At 41.7% G+C, this 22,190-nt stretch overlaps 1 protein-coding gene across 3 annotated transcripts in view; it reads right to left on the reverse strand.

The window, feature by feature from the left end:
* The window catches only part of LOC106569916 (semaphorin-6D), a 128,515-nt gene extending 107,858 nt beyond the window's left edge, over positions 1-20,657 (reverse strand). For 2 of the 3 annotated variants that reach the window (XM_045694702.1, XM_014141649.2), the window contains exons 1-2: positions 20,405-20,657; positions 15,262-15,331 (exon numbers count right to left, since the gene is read on the reverse strand). The gene's annotated coding sequence lies outside the window, so the exon portion shown is untranslated. The remainder of the gene's footprint in view (positions 1-15,261; positions 15,332-20,404) is intronic. The other variant, XM_014141648.2, reaches the window with a different exon arrangement.
* Positions 20,658-22,190: the final 1,533 nt, after the last annotated feature.

Consider the following 22,190-nt stretch of genomic DNA (forward strand, 5'->3'; position numbering starts at 1 on the left):
TGCGGGGCAGCTGAACGTGTACTCCCTGAACAGTAGGGCTTGGCAACCTGTGCCCCAAGACACAAACCAGAGCCTTTGAGGTCAGCTGAGATTTATCAAAACCATGCCCTTGTGTTCTGTGCTAACAGTTGAACTAACCTCAACCTCAACTCCCCCCAGTTTTAGAGGTTAAGGGGAGACACAGCAAACCTATAGCAGGAGAAATGAGCTATTGTCATGACTTTAGGAAACTTACTTCCACTACCACAAAGTCCTTGTTTTTCCCCTTAAATCTGTTCCTGGGTCAATTTAAACCCTTTTCCAAAGAAACCATTTCTCATGTCATGGCTTGTTACCTTGTCAGTAGGGGGTTTCTTGTTTCCCTCTTAAAGTAGCTTGCCCATCAACAAAGGATCTGTCATTGGGAATTAGCCTGGGGCAGGACGTTTATAGTTTAACTGAATCCGGCCCTTGTTCTGGGTCCTAAGTGTGCCCATTGTGGTTCAGATCACCACAGAAAACCAAAAATGTGATTAAATCTCAAAACCCGACCACTCCTCCCTCGCTATAAGACCAAAGCATGTTTTGCTGTGGGCAGACTGGGCAGGAGGTCAGCCAAGCAGGTCCGGGGTTTTAAGAGCATTTCAGATCTGTGTTGTGACCGAATTGCCTACTCATAACACTCTAGGACTATTCAGATGTTTGCCAAAAAAAGCATGTTCAACAATGGGTGGGATTACAGTCTAAAATACCAGAACAGTGAAGAATAAATTCAAGATTTCTGTGGACCAGGTTTGAAAGTCTTTGACAAACCTTTTTAATTAAATACTTGAAGATTCTGAATACAAAGCCAAATATAAAATGGCTAATTATTTCATGAACATTAAAATAAAGCTGGAACTGGTTGAGAGAATGCCAAGAGTGTGCAAAGCCATCATCAAGGCAAAGGGTGCCTACTTTAAAGAATCTCAAATATAAAATATACTGATATGTTTAACACTTTTTTGGTTACCACATGATTCCATATATGTTATTTCATAGTTTTGATGTCTTCACTATTATTCTACAATGTAGAAAATAGTAAAAATAATGAAAAACTCTGGAATGAGTAGGTGTGTCCAAACTTTTGACTGGTACTGTATATATATATATTTATTTATGTATTATTATAGCTTCTATTCATCAAATTGTTATGTATATCACTTTGCTTTGGCAACATTGACCTTGTCATTCATATATAAAGCATATTGAATTAGAATTTAAGTGAGAGCGAGAGAGAAAAGAGAGAGAGAGATGCATTGCTTTGACCATGCTTGACTGAAGGACTGTGAAGTGCTTCAGGGCAAAGCAGCTTGTTTTCTACAGACACTTCTTACCCCATCCCAAAGAATTGTGAGATAAATGAACAGCATAACCCTGCTTCATGTGAACAATCCACCTCTCTCACCACCAGTCCAATCTAATGCCTGACTAGAGATATCTAGAGGCTCTTCAGATTTTCAACATGCCAACCTCCTCTCGCCTAGACAAGTTGACCTAGGTATGCCCTAAGATAGTGTGTGAGAAAGAGAGGGAGCGAGAGAAGCAGAGAGAGAGCGGTAGAAAAGGAGAGAGCGAGAGAGACGTCAGGGCAAATCAGCAGCCGGTCCAACGATACGCCCACACAGTTGACTTATGGGCCCGACAGAGCCTCCAGACAGAAATGGGCCCCATAGGAACTAGTGTTGTCATGATACCAGAATTTTGACTAACACCGATATCAGGTTTAGTATCACGATACTTCATACCATCACGATACAACAATGAAAAAAAGGAGGCATATTAGCCAAAGTCACAGAATGGCATTTGATCCAGACAGATAAACACAGCTACTGCTCTGTTCAATTGTTGGGTATCTTTTGAGTTCAATATCATTCGATTTCAACATTTCTATGCCAAATTCTTTTTGACAGCTATGCATTAATGAATCAATTATACAATCATTCAATAAATATGACTTTTTACCAATCCAATTTCAAAACTACAATGGTAATAATTGATTTTGTATGGTACATCTCTATTGATAAACTGGGTAAATAAAGATGTAGTCTAGGTCTATTCACAATCCAGGTGAATGCATATTATTTCAACAGGAGTGTGTGCATGCATTGTCTTGAGTTTGTTTTAGCTAAGAAGCAGAAGACAAATAATCCCTTCCATTTAAGATGTATTTTATTGTTAACTAGGCTTGGGCGGTATATTGTATATACCGTATACCGGGGTATTTGGAAAAAGCCACGAGATGGTTTTTCAATACCGCCAATACTATTTGAAGTTTAAAAAAAAAAAATACAATACATGTAGGTACTTTTTAAGTAAATACCTGCTGTCAACTTTTGAAATACCTTAGGAGATAAAGAACATTGCGTTCCTCATTTCAGCAGTCATATTATTATGAATCTTATGGTAGTCCCCAGTCACATGTCACATGGTGTTTGTTTACATGCACACAACTACAAGAGACCGGAGCCTTGTGAGTCACTCACTGTTGTGCAGCATGTGCTAGGCGATCGAATTAAAGTATGGAATTCACAGCTAGATATCTTAGAACTATTAAGTTAACTGTTTAAGATGTGTTAAATGCTGTGCATGGCGGGCAGGTAGCCTAGCAAGCCAGTTACTGAAAGGTTGCTGGTTCGAATCCCAGAGCCAACCAGGTGAAAAATCGAACGATGTGCCCTTGAGCGAGGCACTTAACCATAATTGCTCTAGTAAGTCGGTCTGGATAAGAGAATCTGTTTATATTTATATTTTACATTTGGTTTCCTTATTTAGTAGCTAGTTAGCTATCTAGCTAAGTGGCTAGCTTCTTCAAAAATCATGCATTCACTTGGTAACAGAAGGGAATCCCCTCCAGGATCAAGAGCCTGGCTAACTAATAATTGTTTTGTGCTTGCACCAAACTGGGAATAGCATTGCTGAGCTACTTGTATTGTTTAGGTCAGAAACTGTACCAAAATGTTTGCAATGCGCTCGATAGCATTTAGCTAGCATTCTCTATGGGATAGTAGTCTAAAGTGGCTTCATCTCCTTGACTCCAGTTTTGTGCAGATTAAGGATGCCTAGTTAAATAAAGGTTATATAAAAAATAAATGAAATAAAAAGGAATGAGACAAGAACAAGACACTTTAGAGTATTGTCCATTCTGGTTCATATTAGGCCAAACCAGACTCATTTCAGTCTACTTCAGAGTCAGACAAACATGAGCCCAGACCGACTCCACATGCACTTAAGCGATCAGCCTCAATAGATGTTCAGAGTAATAGAAAAACACAGCGGGTAACAGCATATAGCGGTTTAAGGCAGTCCATCATATGCTCTCCATCTCTGCTTACCCCGCACTGTTCCATTTCTGATACGCCTTTCCAAGAAACTAGTTTAAATAATTGAAGGGTGAGGGATTGGCGGAATATCATTCCCACTAATGGTGTGTTTCGTATGATAATAGCTGCACGATCACTACGAGAATCTGATTAGCTACTACCGCTACTCTGATATTATCATGCTAATCTAGACCTTAAAGAAACTGGGCCTGCTGAACATTGATTTTCATACTGGCAGGGAAATGAAAGATCTGCTAACCCAATATCTACCCCAGTGACTCGGAACAGCCGAGTATATGGAAAGAGGAAGACATTAGTGCTAACTGTTAATTAAGAACATTACTCTCCGTGAATGGAAGGATGGAGACATGATTTGGACCACCGTTTTCACTACAGCCAGGCAAAATGATAGGTTGCGTGACTGGAACCACTTTCTTAGTGGAGTGGATTTAGGCCTACTTCGACAACAAATTATTTTTCGAAGTGTATTCTGTTGCAATTCAATAGGCTAATTACACTGAACAAAAATATAAACGCAACATACAACAATTTCAAAGATTTTACTAAGTTACAGTTCATATAAGAAAATCAGTCAATTGAAATACATTTATTAGGCCCTAATCTATGGATTTCACAAAATGGGAAAACAGATATGCATCTGTTGGTCACAGCTACCTTAAAAAAATTAGGGGTGTGGATCAGAAAACCAGTCAGCATCTGGTGTGAGCACCATTTGCCTCATGCAGTGAGACACATCTCCTTTGCATAGAGTTAAACAGGCTGTTGACCGTCGCCTGTGGAATGTTGTCCCACGCTAATGGCTGTGCGAAGTTGCTGGATATTGGCGGGAACTGGAACATACTGTCATACAGTACACGTCAATTCAGCGCATCCTAAACATGCTCAATGGGTGACATGTCTGGTGAGAATGCAGGCCATAGAAGAACTGGGACATTTTCAGCTTCCAGGAATTGTGTACAGATCCTTGCAACATGGGACCGTCATTATCATACTGAAACATGAGGTGGTGGCGGATGAATGGCACGACAATGGGCCTCAGGATTTCGTCACTGTATCTCTGTGCATTAAAATTGCCATCAATAAAATGTGTTCGTTGTCCGTAGTTTATGCTTGCCCATACCATAATCCCTCCACGGGGCACTCTGTTCACAACATTGACATCAGCAAACCGCTCGCCCACACAACGCCCACGCTGTCTGCCATTATTTTATTTTTTTTATTTTTTTATTTAACCTTTATTTAACTAGGCAAGTCAGTTAAGAACAAATTCTTATTTACAATGACGGCCTACCCCAGCCAAACCCGGATGACGCTGGGCCAATTGTGCGACGCCCTATGGGACTCCCAATCACGGCCGGATGTGATACAGCCTGGAATCGAACCTGGGACTGTAGTGATGCCTATTGCACAGTGAGATGCAGTGCCTTAGACCGTCGGGAGCCATCTGCCTGGTACAGTTGAAACCCGGATTCATCGGTTAAGAGCACACTTCTCCAGCGTGCCAGTGGCCATCGAAGGTGAGTACTTGCACACTGAAGTCGGTTACAATGCTGAATTGCAGTCAGGTCAAGACCCTGTTGAAGGTGACGAGCATGCAGATGAGCTTCCCTGAGACGGTTTCTGACAGTTTGTGCAGAAATTCTTCGGTTGTGTAAACTCACAGTTTCATCAGCTCTCCGGGTGGCTGGTCTCAGACGATCTCGCAGGTGAAGAAGCCGGATGTGAGCTGGTGTGGTTACACGAGGTCTGCGGTTGTGAGGCCGGTTGGACGTACTGCCAAATTCTCTTAAATGACGTTAGAGGCAGCTTATGGTAGAGAAATTAAATTCTCTGGCAACAGCTCTGGTGGACATTCCTACAGTCAGCATGTCAATTGCACCTTCCCTCAAAACTTGAGACATCTGTGGCGTGTTGTGACAAAACTGCACATTTTAGAGTGGCCTTTTAATGTCTCCAGCACAAGGTGCACCTCTGCAATGATCATGCTGTTTAATCATCTTCTTGATATACCACACCAGTCAGGTGGATGGATTATCTTGGTAAAGGAGAAATGCTCACTAACACCTCCGTACCTTCAGGCTCTGATCAGTCCCTACACCCAAAGAAGGGCACTGCGTTCATCCACCTCTGGCCTGCTCGCCTCCCTACCTTTGTGGAAGCACAGTTCCCGCTCAGCCCAGTCAAAATTGTTCGCTGCTCTGGCACCCCAATGGTGGAACAAGCTCCCTCACGACGCCAGGACAGCGGAGTCAATCACCACCTTCCGGAGACACCTGAAACCCCACCTCTTTAAGGAATACCTGGGATAGGATAAAGTAATCCTTCTACCCCCCCCCCCCCCCCAAAAAAAAGATATAGATGTACTATTGTAAAGTGGTTGTTCCACTAGATATCATAAGGTGAATGCACCAATTTGTAAGTCGCTCTGGATAAGAGCGTCTGCTAAATGATGTAAATGTAAATGGATGTAAACAAATTTGTGCACAAAATTTGAGAGAAATAAGCTTTTTGTGCGTATGGAAAATTTCTGTGATGTTTCATGATCTCAAATAAAAGATGGGATCAACACTTTACATGTTGCGTTTATATTTTCCATCAAGACCTTTTTACTTAATTTTTTAACGTGTTGACGTAATCAAATGAAACGTGACAATGGCCGATGGGGCTAAACCCCACGTTGTAACTCCCATACCTACCTTGACACTTCAAAGGGCAGTCACCTAACGAGTAAAGTCGTTACTTTTCTCTTATTCTTATGTGTATTTTTTAAAACTGCATTGTTGATTAGGGGCTCGTAAGTAAACATTTCACTGTAAGGTCTACACCTGTTGTATTCGGCGCATGTGACTAATAAAATGTGATTTGATTTAATGTTTGATTGCCTGTTGCATTTCCCTATTCCCATGGGTAGTTTGTTTGTATGGCCTTTTACTGCCCCTTGTGATGTGGGTGTGAGGTATATCTCCTTGCTCAAATGATTTCCTGGATGCACCTAAGTACAATTTTAAAGACGAGCCATTTTATTAAAGTTGCCACATGCAAAGACTTTTGGTCAGAGGGCAACATTTTAGTAAAAGGTGAGAGTTTATTCTGGATGCACCGTTTTAGGAAAGACAAAAACAAACAAAGTAAATCAGTCACACACACTCTTACTGCTCAATATAGCTCCAGCCAGATCAAATACACTATTGGTCTTTGAGACCTACAAGCTGCTTCAGGTGAAAGAGTGGCAATGATGTTTACAATCCTTGAAATTCAGCATTAGCAACATAGTCAGTTATCTTCCTCCATCAGCGCTCTCCTTCATTAGGAGGCGAGGTTTGGGTACAGGCAGTGCTTCAACCGCATTGCAACCTCTCTGCACCCCTTGACCCTCTGTTCCCTTCACACACTCCCAGGTTTAAACATAACCCCTTTTCCAAACCGAAGCCCGAACACCAGTCAAACCCCTCTCTCCGCATATACTAAGTCCTCGCCACCAAGTCCTAAGACACAAACCAGATGTTTGATTCTGGTCCAGCATGAGTTAGAGAGAGAAAAGGTGGAGGAAGAGCGTGCGAGAAGAGGACATGGAACACTCCATCTTTGTCACATGCTTCCTGTCCTCCTTCCAGTCGCCAGGCTGTCAACTGCCGTTCCATCTCTTACTGGTGACGCCATTGTTTGCCAAAGCCAGAAGACTGAATGTGGACCAGTGAATTTAACATCTAGGCTAGGTCCCGATGTAAACTATTTGTACACATTGGGGTAATTGAGGACTTTAAGAATAATGGGAGTCATGTGCAACACATGCTGGTAGGGATTGAGGAGATAGGGGAGCAATGAATGAATATGAAACCCACTGAACAGCTCTGAAGTGCAGAAATCCAATCTCTGGCTCCTTCCATTTTATGCCTCATTTCATCTCTCAACCTGATTACAGAATTCTTTTTTTTTTTTAATGGCATCACCTGGCAATTTAACCACACCAAATCATCTGTTGTGTGTATTCTGATAAAGTCAAATTTCTCTGTTGTCTAACCGCGCTACTGTAATTATTGTTCCATTAATTGTCATAGAGAGGCCTTGGAACACTTACAGAGACCATCTTTTCCACTGAGCTCCATGTGTTGCAAAAAGGCGTTGTTTCTGCAACGTTTTAAGTGCTTGGAAGAGACAGCTTGCAGCTGTAGATTTTGGAGAGCTCTTTCTTCTCCTTTTTTGGACTTTTCTCAATCCTCATCAGACTGGGACAAAGTTAAAGATCTTGAGCGTCCGTGGCCTCTCAATCTTTCCTCAGCGCGGCTCCTCCCCCGCTCTCTCTCTCTCTCACTTTCCCTCTCTTCCTTCTCCTTGCTTGTTAACTCTCTTTACTCCTCCTCCTTCTCTCCCCCTCTTTTGGGACACTAAGGAATTCTGCGGGATCTTTCTTTAAAAAAGAATCCCCCCTCCCGCCTCTCTTCACCCCACTTTGCTTGCTTCTACTTTCACATTCCTGGAACACTTGTGCTAAGGAGTTTTAAATGTTGTGTTTGTCAGCACCTGCACTTCAACTTCAAGCAAGCAAGTGAGCAAACAAGCAATGATGGCAACAAAAAAAAACAGAGCAGGAGCAAGAAAGAGAAAAAAAAAAAAAAAAAAGAGGGCACGAAAGAATCAAGAAGTTGATAAAAACTGGCAAGCCTGCATCCGCAAAACTCCCCCTACAGAATAGGACTTCCTCCATGCAATGACATGTGTTATCTCCACGCCTCACCAATAAAGCTCATAAAACCGTCTCTGTGCTGCATATCAGCAGACACCACCAACCGTAAAACTGATTTAGCTACCCCCGATCTCCCTTTGAAGCAGGCCAGACGCAGAAAGGACTCTTCAGCCATTTTATTTGCCAACAGCTAATCAATGAAGAAGGAAAGAGATACACTATCATTAAGTGAATAAGAGTAGAGATCATTTGGCACAAGCACCCCCAAGCCCCTTTGAACCTTATTTATAATTTAAACCTGTCCCCGGCTTTAAAAGTCGGCCAGTTTTTAAAAGGAGCAAAGCAAATAAGCTGGTATTTAAAAAATAAATTAAAAATACATATTTAACCTTTATTTAACTAGGCAAGTCAGTTAATGAACAAATTATTTTTTACAATGATGGCCTACTTTGTATGGAGAGGATGTGTTGACAATTAACCCTTTGACGCGTACGATCACATATTTGTGGTCATTGTTGAGTAGTCCCTGCAGCGTACCATCGCAAATATGTGATTCGAACAGTAGAAACAGAACGTACAGTGCATTCAGAAAGTATTAAGAACCCTTGACTTTTTCCACATTTTGTTATGTTACATCCTTCTTCTAAAATTGATTAAATATCATCAATCTACACAAAATACCCCATAATGACAAAGCGAAAACGTATTTCTAAAAACCTGTTATTTACATAAGTATTCAGACCCTTTGCTATGAGACTCAAAATTGAGCTTGGGTAAATCCTGTTTCCATCGATCATCCTTGAGATGTTTCTACAACTTTATTGGAGTAAATTGATTGGACATGATTTGGAAAGGCACACGCATGTCTATATAAGGTCCCACAGTTGACAGTGCATGTCAGAGCAAAAACCAAGCCATGAGGTTGACGGAATTGTCTGTGGAACTCTGAGACAGGATTGTGTCGAGGCACAAATCTGGGGAAGGCTACCAAAAAAATGTCTGCAGCATTGAAGGTCCCCAAGAACACAGTGGCCTCCATCATTCTTAAATGGAAGAAGTTTGGAAGCACCAAGATTCTTCCTAGAGCTGGCCGCCCGGCCAAACTGAGCAATCGGGGGAGAAGGGCTTGGTCAGGGAGGTGACCAAGAACCTGATCGGAACTCTGAAAGAGCTCCAGACTTCCTGTGTGGAAATGGGAGAACCTTCCAGAAGGACAACCATCTCTGCAGCACTCCGCCAATCAGGCCTTTATGGTAGAGTGGCCAGGCGGAAGCCACTCCTCTGTAAAAAGGCAAATAACAGCCCGCTTGGAGTTGCCAAAAGGCACCTAAAGGACTCTCAGACCAGGAGAAACAAGATTCTTGGACTGATGAAACCAAGATTGAACTCTTTGGCCTGAATGCCAAGCATCACGTCTGGAGGAAACCTGGCACCATCCCTATGGTGAAGCATGGTGGTGGCAGACTGGGAGACTAGTCAGGATTGAGCCAAAGATGAACGGAGCAAAGTACAGAGAGATCCGTGATGAAAACCTGCTCCAGAGCGCACAGGACCTCAGACTGGGGCGAATGTTCACCGTCCAACAGGACAACGACCCTTAGCACACAGCCAAGACAACGCAGGAGTGACTTCGAGAGCCTGGACTTGCTGTGCAGCAACGCTCCCCATCCAACCTGACAGAGCTTGATGGGATCTGCAGAGAAGAATGGGAGAAACTCTCCAAATACAGGTGTGCCAAACTTGTAACGTCATACCCAATAAGACTTGAGGCTGTAAACGCTGCCAAAGGTGCTTCAACAAAGTACTGAGTGAAGGGTCTGAATACTTATGTATATGTGATATTTCTAAAAACCTGTTTTTGCTTTGTCATTATGGGGTATTGTGTGTAGATTGATGGGGGGGGGGGAAACTATTTTAACCAGTTTACAATAAGGCTGGAACATAACAAAATGTGGAAAAAGTCAAGGGTTCTGAATACTTTCCGAATGCACTGTATGATGCAACAAACAGCATTGTTGTCTGAAATGCATCTAAACAATGTTTTGTACTGATGGGAAATAAAGGTCTTCACAAGTTTATTCCACAATCTCACCTTTTATTGTAAAAGATAAATGCGAACGTCATCATCTAAGCATCACACGGAACATCCACAGCCAAACTCATTCCATAAACCAGCCTAAATAACAGGCTGCGCTGACAAAAAAAACATTGGCGACCTAACAGCTAGACTTGTTTACAATGTACCACAGCTCATATGAGCACAAGGGAGAAATGTAATATTCTTTAGAAAATAGGTGTGTCAGCAAGGCTAACAGCAGCTAAATGCTTTATGATGGCAGCCATGTTTGTTTACATTTGACAAGCAAAAACTCCCTAATCCCAGAATGCCATTCACTATAAGATGCAAATAAACAAAGTCAAAGTTGGTTGCGCCTATTGCCCAGAAAAGAGTTAGTTTGGCCACTTTTCAGCATATTACAAATCTTCCAGGTACTTGTTACAGTGTATAGCAGAACCAGAGCACATGACTTGACAAGTCGTTTACAGTTTGACAAATCACAAAGTAAATAAAATGTTATCACCTCACAAATCATCACCCCAAATACAAGCCTATTGCCTAGCCTAACCGTAGAGCGAAAGCTAAACAGGGTTGTCAGATTTGGGTGAAACCATTTTAAGGGGGTTTGTTGGGGATTTCAAGTCCATAGGGGGTAGAAATGGGGGAAGTTATCGTGGGGGTATATGATGCAGTAAATATTAATATGACGGGGGATTTATCAATAAATGGGTGGCAAACACAGGAGAAGTTTACAAGTTAAATACAAATAAAACACCTGGAAAGGGGTGTCTAAACTGGCAACCCTGAGTAACGATAGTTACAATCTAAGTCAGTCGGGTGAACCATCCCCTTCACCTCATTTTGTTATAACATCTTTGGTCTGACAGATGACAACCAGAATGCATTGTATGATGTCAACAAACATGGCGCCATGAATAGCTGGCATTTTGCTTAGCATTGGCTCATCATAAATCAGTACAACCTTCCAAAAAGTATTTTACACACATCAATGTGTCCATTACAATCTATGGAAGAATCAGAATGCATGATTTGTCACCAGTACTTGAAAACATGTGAATGAAACAGTAAATACATTATGCTCCATACATACTTACGGTGTGCTACAGTAGAAACAACAATACGATATACAGAAACTATAATGATAACATAATAAAAGGTACTTACTTAGATAGGAACACACATATGTTCAAAGTTATTATTAGCAAGGAAAACATCAGGAAGGCAATGCGGGCGCCAGCCAGAAAATGTGCCAGGGGGAAAAAGTTTGTGCAAGTTATGTTCTGACTGGAGATGCGCAAATGTCTGCGTACTTGATCTGGGGAAACACTGGGGAAGTGCTTGGGCTCTCGTCGAAGACAGCTCAGTAAAGCCTCAAACATAAATTGTCCGCAATAGTTAAATAGGCTACTTCTGTGTGAATTAATGAGGAGGCGGAACACACCTCAAACTGCTGTTCGAAAATAAAACTTGTTACAAAATAATTTGAAACTGACAAGTTGTAACATAGCCTATAGATAATTTTGCAGGCAGCGTGCTTTGGTTTTGGAACAGTGAGTGCATTCTGACATCAAGCGCATAAAAAAAACCTCACGATGGTGCGACCCTTAGAGATATTTGACACTCACAATTGAAAAAGGTTAGTTAAGTCATTTTGGAAGAGTGTGCTGGGTTCGTGGATCGCGACATTAGGCCAAAGCTAGCTAGTGAGTGGCAAACTGTGAAAGGAGTCTTCTGATAGATTTGCAGAAATGTTTTCATCGCATGCAGCAGGGAGGATCATGGGGAGTCTACACAGGCATGCAGAGATTACCGCTGAGCTACAACACTAGGCGTCAACCGAAATCCCCCCGACCATGACGACGGAGCAGCATTTCACAGATCCTTAATTTCGACAGGAGGCAGTTGCTTCATGGTATTTATATACTCTGACATGACTTTACACTGGGCAGAGACCCGTTGCTGCCGAATTGGACAAACTATCATCTCTTACCAAATACAGGCCTACAGCAATGCTAAAAGCAAAACACTATAAAGACCTGGCTTTATGTTCCTCCCACGTAATGCAATAAAAATTGTGTTATGAATCTGTGTGGATAGAACCAATAACAGGGCAACAGAATAGAGTGGAAGAGATTAGGAAATTGTGGGAAATCTGGAGATAGATTGAAAAGCTGGTGGGACAAGAGAGAAGAGAAGAGGAGAGATAAAAGTTTATGATGTGAGAAGACGTAGGGCTGTCAGTCAATAAATAATATCATGATATTTGTAGGAAAGGTTTTCATCTTCAGCTCACAATCTGTGGATAATATACGATTAGAAAGGTTCAAACTTTTTGTAAAACATCACAGCACAACTGAAAAATATATGGCACATGGAAACCAAACGAGGGTGGTCTATGGTGATAGGTGGGATGGTCTGAGAGTGGCTGAGGGTTGGGATTAAAGAGTTTATGTTTGGTAATGTATTATTGTTATGTGACTGCTTTATATAAAAGTACCATGTATGTAAAATGTATGTACATGTAGCAAAATAAATGTTTTAACGACACTACGATATTTGTCCTCCTAGAGGGGTGGTGGTGGAGGGTTTAATAAAAAATAAAATAAAATAAGAGTAGGGCTGGTTAAATTCCACAGAACTCGTGATACAATACTATCACGATATTCTATATGTATTGTGATTCTCACGATTCTATATGTATTGCGATTCAAAACTGAGATTTTATTGCAATTTGATGTATATGTCTGCTGCAGAGACAAGAAAAAGCATAATAATATTTGTTTTGATCAGTCATGGAAATAAAAGTGCTGAAAACATGTCGGCTCACTATTTAAAAAGAAGACGTTTTATACCCTTCCCCAAATATACAGTTGAAGTCGGAAATTTACATACACTTAGGTTGGAGTCATTAAAACTCATTTTTCAACCACTCCACAAATTTCTTGTTAACTAACTATAGTTTTGGCAAGTCGGTTAGGACATCTACTTTGTGCATGACATAAGTCATTTTTCCAACAATTGTTTACAGACAAATTATTTCACTTATAATTCACTGTATCACAATTCCAGTGGGTCAGAAGTTTACATACACTAAGTTGACTGTGCCTTTAAACAGCTTGGAAAATTCCAGAAAATTATGTCAAGGCTTTAGAAGCTTCTGATAGGCTAATTGACATCATTTGAGTACCTGTGTACCTGTGGATGCATTTCATTTCAAGGCCTACCTTCAAACTCAGTGCCTCTTTGCTTGACATCATGGGAAAATCAACAACAACAAAAAATCAGCCAAGACCTCAGAAACAAAATTGTAGACCTGCACAACACCTGAAGGTACCACGCTCATCTGTACAAACAATAGTACGCAAGTATAAACACCATGGGACCACGCAGCCGTCATACCGCTCAGGAAGGAGACGCGTTCTGTCTCCTAGAGATGAACATACTTTGGTGCGAGAAGTGCAAGTCAATCCCAGAACAACAGCAAAGGACCTTGTGAAGATACTGGAGGAAACCGGTACAAAAGTATCTATATCCACAGTAAAACGAGTCCTATATCGACATAACCCGAAAGGCCGCTCAGCAAGGAAGAAGCCACTGCTCCAAAACCACCATTAAAAAGCCAGAATACGGTTTGCAACTGCACAAGGGGACAAAGATCGTACTTTTTGGAGAAATGTCTTCTGGCCTGATGAAACAAACATAGAACTGTTTGGCCATAATGACCATCGTTATGTTTGGAGGAAAAAGGGGGATGCTTGCAAGCTGAAGAACACCATCCCAACCGTGAAGCACGGGGGTGGCAGCATCATGTTGTGGGGGTGTTTTGCTGCAGGAGGGACTGGTGCACTTCACAAAATAGATGGCATCATGAGGCAGGAAAATTATGTGGATATATTGAAGCAACATCTCAAGACATCAGTCAGGAAGTTAAAGCTTGGTTGCAAATGGGTCTTCCATTTGGACAATGACCCCAAGCATACTTCCAAAGTTGTGGCAAAATGGCTTAAAGACAACAAAGTTCAGGTATTGGAGTGGCCATCACAAAGCCCTGACCTCAATTCTATAGAAAATGTGTGCAGAACTGAAAAAGTGTGTGTGAGCAAGGAGGCCTACAAACCTGACTCAGTTACACCAGCTCTGTCAGGAGGAATGGGACAGAATTCACTGAACTTATTGTGGGAAGCTTGTGGAAGGCTACCCGAAACATTTGACCCAAGTTAAACAATTTAAAGGCAATACACTCAATTAGTATTTGGTTGCATGTAAACTTCTGACCCAATGGGAATGTGATGAAAGAAACAAAAGCTGAAATAAATCAACCCCCATAAATCATTCTCTACTATTATTCTGACATTTCACATTCTTAAAATAAAGTGGTGATCCTAACTGACGTAAAAAACAGAGAATTTTTACTAGGATTAAATGTCAGGAATTGTGAAAAACTGAGTTTAAATGTATTTGGCTAAGGTGTATGTAAACTTCCGACTTCAACTGTATGTTCCAACAGGACAATGACCCCAAGCATACAGCCAAATCAATGCTGGAATGGCTTTAGAACAAGAATGTGAAATCTCTTGAGTGGCCCAGCCAAAGCCCATACCTGAATCCCATTTCAAATCTGTGGAAAGATTTGAAGATTGCTGTTCACTGCCGCTACCCATCAAATATAAGAGCTTGAGAAAATCTGCAAGGAAGAATGGGAGAAAATCCCCAAATCCAGATGTGCAAAGCTGATACAAACATACCCAAGACAAATCAAAGCTGCAATCGCCACCAAAGGTGCTTCTACAAAGTAGACTCAGGTGTGAATACTTACGTAAATTAGATCTGTAATTCATCTAAAATAAAATTGACTAAAAACATGTTTTCACTTTGTCATTATGGAGTATTGTGTGTAGATGGGTAAGAAAAAATATATTTAATCCATTTTGAATTCAGGCTGTAACACAACAAAATGTGGAATAAGTCAAGGTGTATGAATACTTTCTGAAGGCACTGTTACTGTATCGATTTACCCCCATCTTTAGAGAAGAGAGGGAAAGGAGACAAAGAGAGGAGAGAACATGAAGTGAGATAAGAACGAGGAGCAGATACTACAGGCACTTGAAGGGGAAGGCTATTTCAGCACTCATTACCTCTGGGGGCATTAGGAGCGATGGACCTTTGAGGACCTCTCCACCGGCGACACAATTCAGCAGCCAACGTCTGGAAAAGAGACAGCCAGGAAATAAAAATCACACCCTCGACAAAACAGCCCATTTCTCAGGGTGCTTCTGCGTCTGCAGGCCCATCAGTGAACGGGACAGAACCTTTGGAGGAAATGGAAAAAAGCTACGATGGCGGGGTCATTTTTAGCCATCACGGGCTGGTGAGCAGAACCCAACTCGGCTGGTGAATGGAGAGGCTACTAACGACAAACAGAGGAAGTGGGACTTTTACAGATCCTCTGGAGCTACAGAGTGAAGCAACATACTAGACGTAACAGATTGATACAGATACTAGGCCAAAAAGACCCATGCGCACAAAGCAACTGTACATCAGGTGGAATGACAATCACACAGGCCTATGCTCATTTCTTAGTGACCACACTATAATAGTTGTGGCTGCTTCGCGTGATGTATTGTTGTCTCTACCTTCTTGCCCTTTGTGCAGTTGTCTGTGCCCAATAATGTTTGTACCATGTTTTGTGCTGCTACCATGTTGTGCTGCTGCAATGTTGTCTTGCTACCAAGTTGTTGTCATGTTGTGTTGCTGCCATGCTATGTTGTCATCTTAGGTCTCTCTTTATGTAGTGTTGTGTTGTCTCTCTTGTCATGATGTGTGTTTAGTCCTATATTTTTAATCCCAGCCCCCATCCCAGCAGGAGGCCTTTTGCCTTCTGGTAGGTCGTCATTGTAAATAAGAATTTGTTCTTAACTGACTTGCCTAGTTAAATATCATTAATATACACACATACATACACTAGCTACTCATCCAAGCTACACACGCCATAAACCGAATACAACACAATCATTGTTATATCTTTCACCCTCACACACAAATACATAGACTCACAGAACACATACACACAATGTCACCAGAAGCGTCCTCAGCTTCCCACTCTGAGAACATCCCACATCCTGCTCTTCTAATTCACTCATCTCAAATCGGCGAGTGCCATGTCAACAACGCAACTGGCTAGATCCAGTTCCCCCTGTCATGGTGCTACGGCTCTCCAGCCGTAACCTCACCACTCCCACTGTGTCACCCTCAGTCACAGCAGAGGGACGGGGAGGGACGGGGAGACGGCACTACACTCAGAGGGGCGGGGAGGGACGGGGAGACGGCACTACACTCAGAGGGGTGGTTTCACGTCCAAGCTGAGATAAACCTGTTGGAGTTGTGTGCTGGAAATTCAGGCAGGCAGATATAAAAGCATTAACATGCACAGTTGTAACCACACAGACAAAACACTGTAGAGGTTCCATGCTGATTAGACCTAGACTTTGTGTACGTGCAAACACATTCAATGCAGTACTGATGTTTTTCAAACTTTGTCGGAGCCATGTCTAAACATCAGCGAAGACAGAATATGGCATGATCCGTGTGCTCAAATACAGCCACATACACAACACCGATTTCCAGCTACATTAAATTATCTGTCAACAAAAGCCCACTAAATAGATGCAAACATTGCACACAAGCAGAGGTATAATAGCTCGAGCCATCTGGAAACCTATTAATTGCCAGCGAGATAGAGATGGGTTGAAATGAATGAAGCCACACGCTAAAGAGACAACTCTCACTAAGGGGGAAAGGGATCGACGAAACACCAACTACAGACATCTCTCACATACTCTCTTTTTTACCCCTTTTTCTCCCCAATTTAGTGATATTCAATTTGTAGTTACAGTCTTTTCCCGTCGCTGCAACTCCTGTACGGACTCGGGAGAAGTGAAGGTCGAGAGCCATGCGTCCTCCGAAACACGGCCTTGCCAAGGCGCACTGCTTCTTGACACACTGCTCACTTAACCCGGAAGCCAGCCGCACCTATGTGTCTGAGGAAACACCGTACAACTGGCAACCAAAGTCAGCTACAGTAGCAGGTGCCCGGCCCGCCACAAGGAGTCTCTAGAGCGCGATGGGACAACGAAATCACAGCAGGCCAAACACTCCCCTAACCCGGACGACGCAGGGCCAAATTGTGCGCAGCCTCGTGTGTCTACCGGTCACGGCCTTAGACCGTTGCACCACAAGAGAGGCCTTGAATTCTCTTTTAAGTAATGTAAAATCTTTGAGGCCCATTTTCCTTTATAACAAAAAAAAAAGAAGAGATGTGGTTCGATGATGCAACGACACCGATGGTTTTGTTGTGGCGCCAGTTAATGACACCCTTGAGGTTGTGAACCCAAACTCCTAATTACCAGTTAGCCAATTAAGGCTGTCGCCAAAACCTAGAGCACGTGCCAGAAAACTGGCTTCAGTTCAGTCAGATCAGCTGTTTACAACACTGATTCACTGATCGACAAATCAACTGCCTGAGCACCTGAGGTCTACCGTGATGGTGCTGAGGTGTAGGGTAGAGACCTGGTAAGGGAGAGATTTGTGGTAGGCCCACCTACATGCTGTGGCAGTGATGGAGGGATCTTAGTAGAGCAAGGCCACCTATTCACAGCATCAGTAACTTCATCAGTCATGCAGCAGGTGACACGCACACAGTGAATACATATGCACACACATGCATGCCAAAAATGAAACTGTGCTTTCATTGACACACACACACACACACACACACACACACACACACACACACACACACACACACACACACACACACACACACACACACACACACACAGCGAATTATAGGGGGCCTAAACCCCCCTGAATAAAAGAGGAGTCTAAATGCAACAAAAGTCCATCTTTGGGGGGTCTCTAAATAATGCAATTTACTGCTACAGTGGTAAATATAAAAATAAAAGCTTATTCTAAATTAACAAACACCCCCACATCTCTGACATGGTTTTAAAAAACTACATTTCCCATATGGCTGCACTTGCTTGTCATCCTGAGACAGTCCCGTATTTCAGCCCCTTTTCAGGTTTCTCAACATTACTTTTTACTAAAACATATCAACTAATTCGGGCTACATGAGTGTAGGTCTAATGAAAATCGCAGAATGTCACTTGACTTGGTGTTTTGTAATCAATGTCTCTTTCTAGTCATCAAATGGGCGTGTGCCCAGTACACTTTTCATATGCTGGAAGTATTTTGGAGTGGACGAACTTGTGCAGGTAGTGATTTGTTTGACAATCAGATGAAAACATCATGACTGGTTGTGTTCATGCCACATGTTTACCATTTAATGACATGTCTTTCCTATTAGGCCCAAATAGGATGGTCCCATGAAAAAAATGTATTCCCCCCTGGACTTCACGGTATAATTCACACACAAACACACAGCACAGGTTGCTGGCTCCAACACAGCATCCTGCTGAGGTGAGATATGATGGCTATGCTGAGGTGAGATATGATGGCTAAATTTAGGTGAGATATGATGGCTAAGCATGTGGTTGACACATGATTGCGCTCTCCTCCAGAGAATGGGCAGTGTGGTCCATTACAGTAGCCTGAGTGCATTGAAGCCTAGAAGATCTTATACAATTTTAACAGTGCATAAATGTTTCAGATAGCCATGTCCGAAGACAACATTTCTCTTCTACTTCAGGATGCCAACGGCAGAATTCTGTGTAAGTGATCATTCATTTAGTAGCCTGCTGTCTACTTCATTTACACTGAACTTTGTTGAGCTTGTAATAAGTCTTTCCATGTTATAATTGCATAATATATTTATGTAGGCCTATGCCCAAATACAAAAGACAGAGGACTTGACGCATTGGCATAATAGCATGACGACAAAAGATGCTAATAATATTTGAGGTAAAGACAATGCGCAAGTCAATTAACCACCTGAAGAGAGCAAGCAAATTCGATTATATTGCCCCATATCTGCCAAAACAATTGTCATACAATCTGTTACCGCGTGAAGGCATTGTTTGAATACATGCATAAAAACGTGCTAATTTGGACTGTGTTTTCGCAGGCAATTGCAGATGGCCAGACGTTACGGAGTACTAAATCGCTAAATCCGGTATTTTGATTGTGAACCAGTACGGTGAGGAAAACGGATTAGGACAAAAGGCGAGTCCCGCGGCAGAGATTTCAGGGGAAATAATAGGCGGATGGCAACCGGGGGTTCAGCAGTAAATCTTTCCTATGGTTGTCATGTGTAATAACATTATTGTTACCACCCGTCTGTGTGTTTAAACATGATTTTTATAAAACGTTTCAAGTTAGGTTTTTTTTAAATGGAAGGCGTATGACATATATATATATATATATATATATACAAAAAACATGATCGTTTTTTTAAAGATACAACTACAACATCATTTACATAGCCTGCACAAAGCATTTCATAACTAATATGATAAACTTTGAAAGCCTCAAAATAAGGAATGGTTATTGGCTACAATTCACTAAAATGATAGGTAGGCTTTGAAAGCCTCAATATAAGGAATTATTATTGTCTACAATTCACTAAAATTATAGATATGTCACTTCAAGTTGACGACTTTATAGGCTAAGCAACATTGCACAGCTGATGCTTTCGATATTGTGTCAATTCTATTTATCGTGCACTGACAACCCTGTGAAGTTGCCCCCATCGATATTCATTGATGACTTGGGGTAGAATGATGCGACGAACCTTTATGGGCAACTATGACCATGACCTCGCACCCTTTAAACTGTCTGGAGAAATCATTTGACATTAATTATAATCACAAACTACAATAGTGAACATCAATCTGGCAAGTTATCAAGTGCCCTAGAAAAATATACATACAACCTGGAAAATACTAACCTAATAAAATAGGCTACCATGTAGCATAAAAATAAAGGATGCAAGCTACAAAACGGTCACTAGAATAAATGCAATGTTTTTCTCATTCAAATGTTTAATTTGACACCTTGTGTGACAGCTCTTTAATTGAGATCTCAGACCTGTCAAAGCAGAAAGTCGCAGACATGCCAAAGTCGTGGGGATGAAGGTTTTCGACAGTTAGTTCGTAAATTCAGTTCAGTGGATTTGCAAAGACCGACAACCCAGAACATACAACATAATGGTCCGCATGAGGACCGACTTTTCAAACATTTGAACCAAACCAAATGTACAGAGGGAGCGGATGCAGATTGTAGGCAACATATACCGCACAGGGGCGACAACACGGAATTTACCTTATCTCCAAAATTAATTCCGCGAGATATTTCCGAGGGAAATAGTCCAAAATTCAGCAAGTGTATTGACGAAGAGGTAACAGTCTGAAAATAATCACTATTTCACTCCTAGAACGTCGTAATTCCCAGGACGCACGCTGTTGAGTTTGCATTGACTATACACCGAAACAGGCGAGATCTACCCAGGCGCGCGGCTGTCGTCTCGTCCAGGACACACCCTCCTCATTTGCATGAAAGACCCTTACGGCCAATTAAGGGTCGCAGCACCGTAGACTACGCAGCTGGCACCTCCCACACCGTTCAAACCATGGTCCAGACTTCAGATCCCAGTCCAGACTGTAAACATAAAATGGTTCTCAGAATGGTTTTCCCCTTTCTTTTTAACACTGTTTCGAATTATCTCTCTCTCTCTCTCTGTGTGTGTGCACGCGTGCGTGCGTGCGTGTGTGTGTGTGTGTGTGTGTGTGTGTGTGTGTGTGTGTGTGTGTGTGTGTGTGTGTGTGTGTGTGTGTGTGTGTGTGTGTGTGAAATCAACAATAGGGTAAAAAATGTACTCAAACATCTTATTATGATAAGCATGAACTATGATATACCATGTCATCTTATTATGATAAGTATGAACTGTGATATACCATGTCATCTTATTATGATAAGTATGAACTGTGATATACCATGTCATCTTATTATGATAAGTATGAACTGTGATATACCATGTCATCTTATTATGATAAGTATGAACTGTGATATACCATGTCATCTTATTATGATATGATAAGAATAAGGATAGTTGCAAGCAAGTAGGAATAACCAGCAACAATATTAGATAAATGCCTAATTGTGCATTGCATAGTGTTTGACATGGCTTTCTCGCTTCTCTTTTGATCAAATGCAAATCCAATCTACTTTGACCGTAACACATTCTCTCCCTATGCCATTAATATATGTGAGGCCTTGCACAGTCTCACTTGGAGGGTTTTTATCGAACACTTAGGCACACACCTTGAGAACCAAGTCAGTAAGTGGTATTATTCTACATTTTAAACTATAGTGCCAAACCTTGTTTCGCCAGCAATCAAAGCATTTAGAGCCCACCGCTCAACTCCCAATTCAATCTCAGGGATCAATGTCCCAATGTCCCCGGCTGATTTTCCTGCCACCTCCATTTTCCATTTCCCAACAACCTCTGGTGAAACAGCAAGAAATTACATGCCCTTTAGCCCCATGCTGAACCCACTTTGTGTCATTCAAAGTCAGCTGATAATTTCAACAAAAGTGAATCATTCAAATGACATTGTGTTTTCTCCAGAGTAATTACATGTAAAGACACGGCGGGTTTATCCAGAGTGAGACAAATACCTCTGTTTTTTGTTTTTTTACCAGAGCCACACTATGTATAAAAATAAAAAAAATGATAGCCCTATTTATTATGAGAAATGTTGTATCCTGGGAAATATTGGTTTATTTGTCGAAGTCAAAGCTACTGTTAAATGACTATACCGTAGTCTTATGATGTTGATTTCCCCTTCCTCTTTCCATGGTGCTGCCTATTCATAAAAAGGTAATGTTGTTATGTGGACCCCGATGCAGTGTTTGTATTGCTTTGTTAACCCAAGCATGTAGGATCAGCGTCCATTTCATAATTGAGTTATCCAGACTGATGGACATGTTTGTGAATGTAAATTTAACACAAGTGCCAATAAGGTAGGAGAGCCATTTGCAGGCGCCGCTAATGGTATCAGTGACAGGAGAGAGATGACTGTGTTTTGTCAAAGCCACCAGACCATAA

The sequence above is a fragment of the Salmo salar genome, chromosome ssa14 (genome assembly GCF_905237065.1).
Source record: "Salmo salar chromosome ssa14, Ssal_v3.1, whole genome shotgun sequence".
Taxonomy (NCBI): domain Eukaryota; kingdom Metazoa; phylum Chordata; class Actinopteri; order Salmoniformes; family Salmonidae; genus Salmo; species Salmo salar.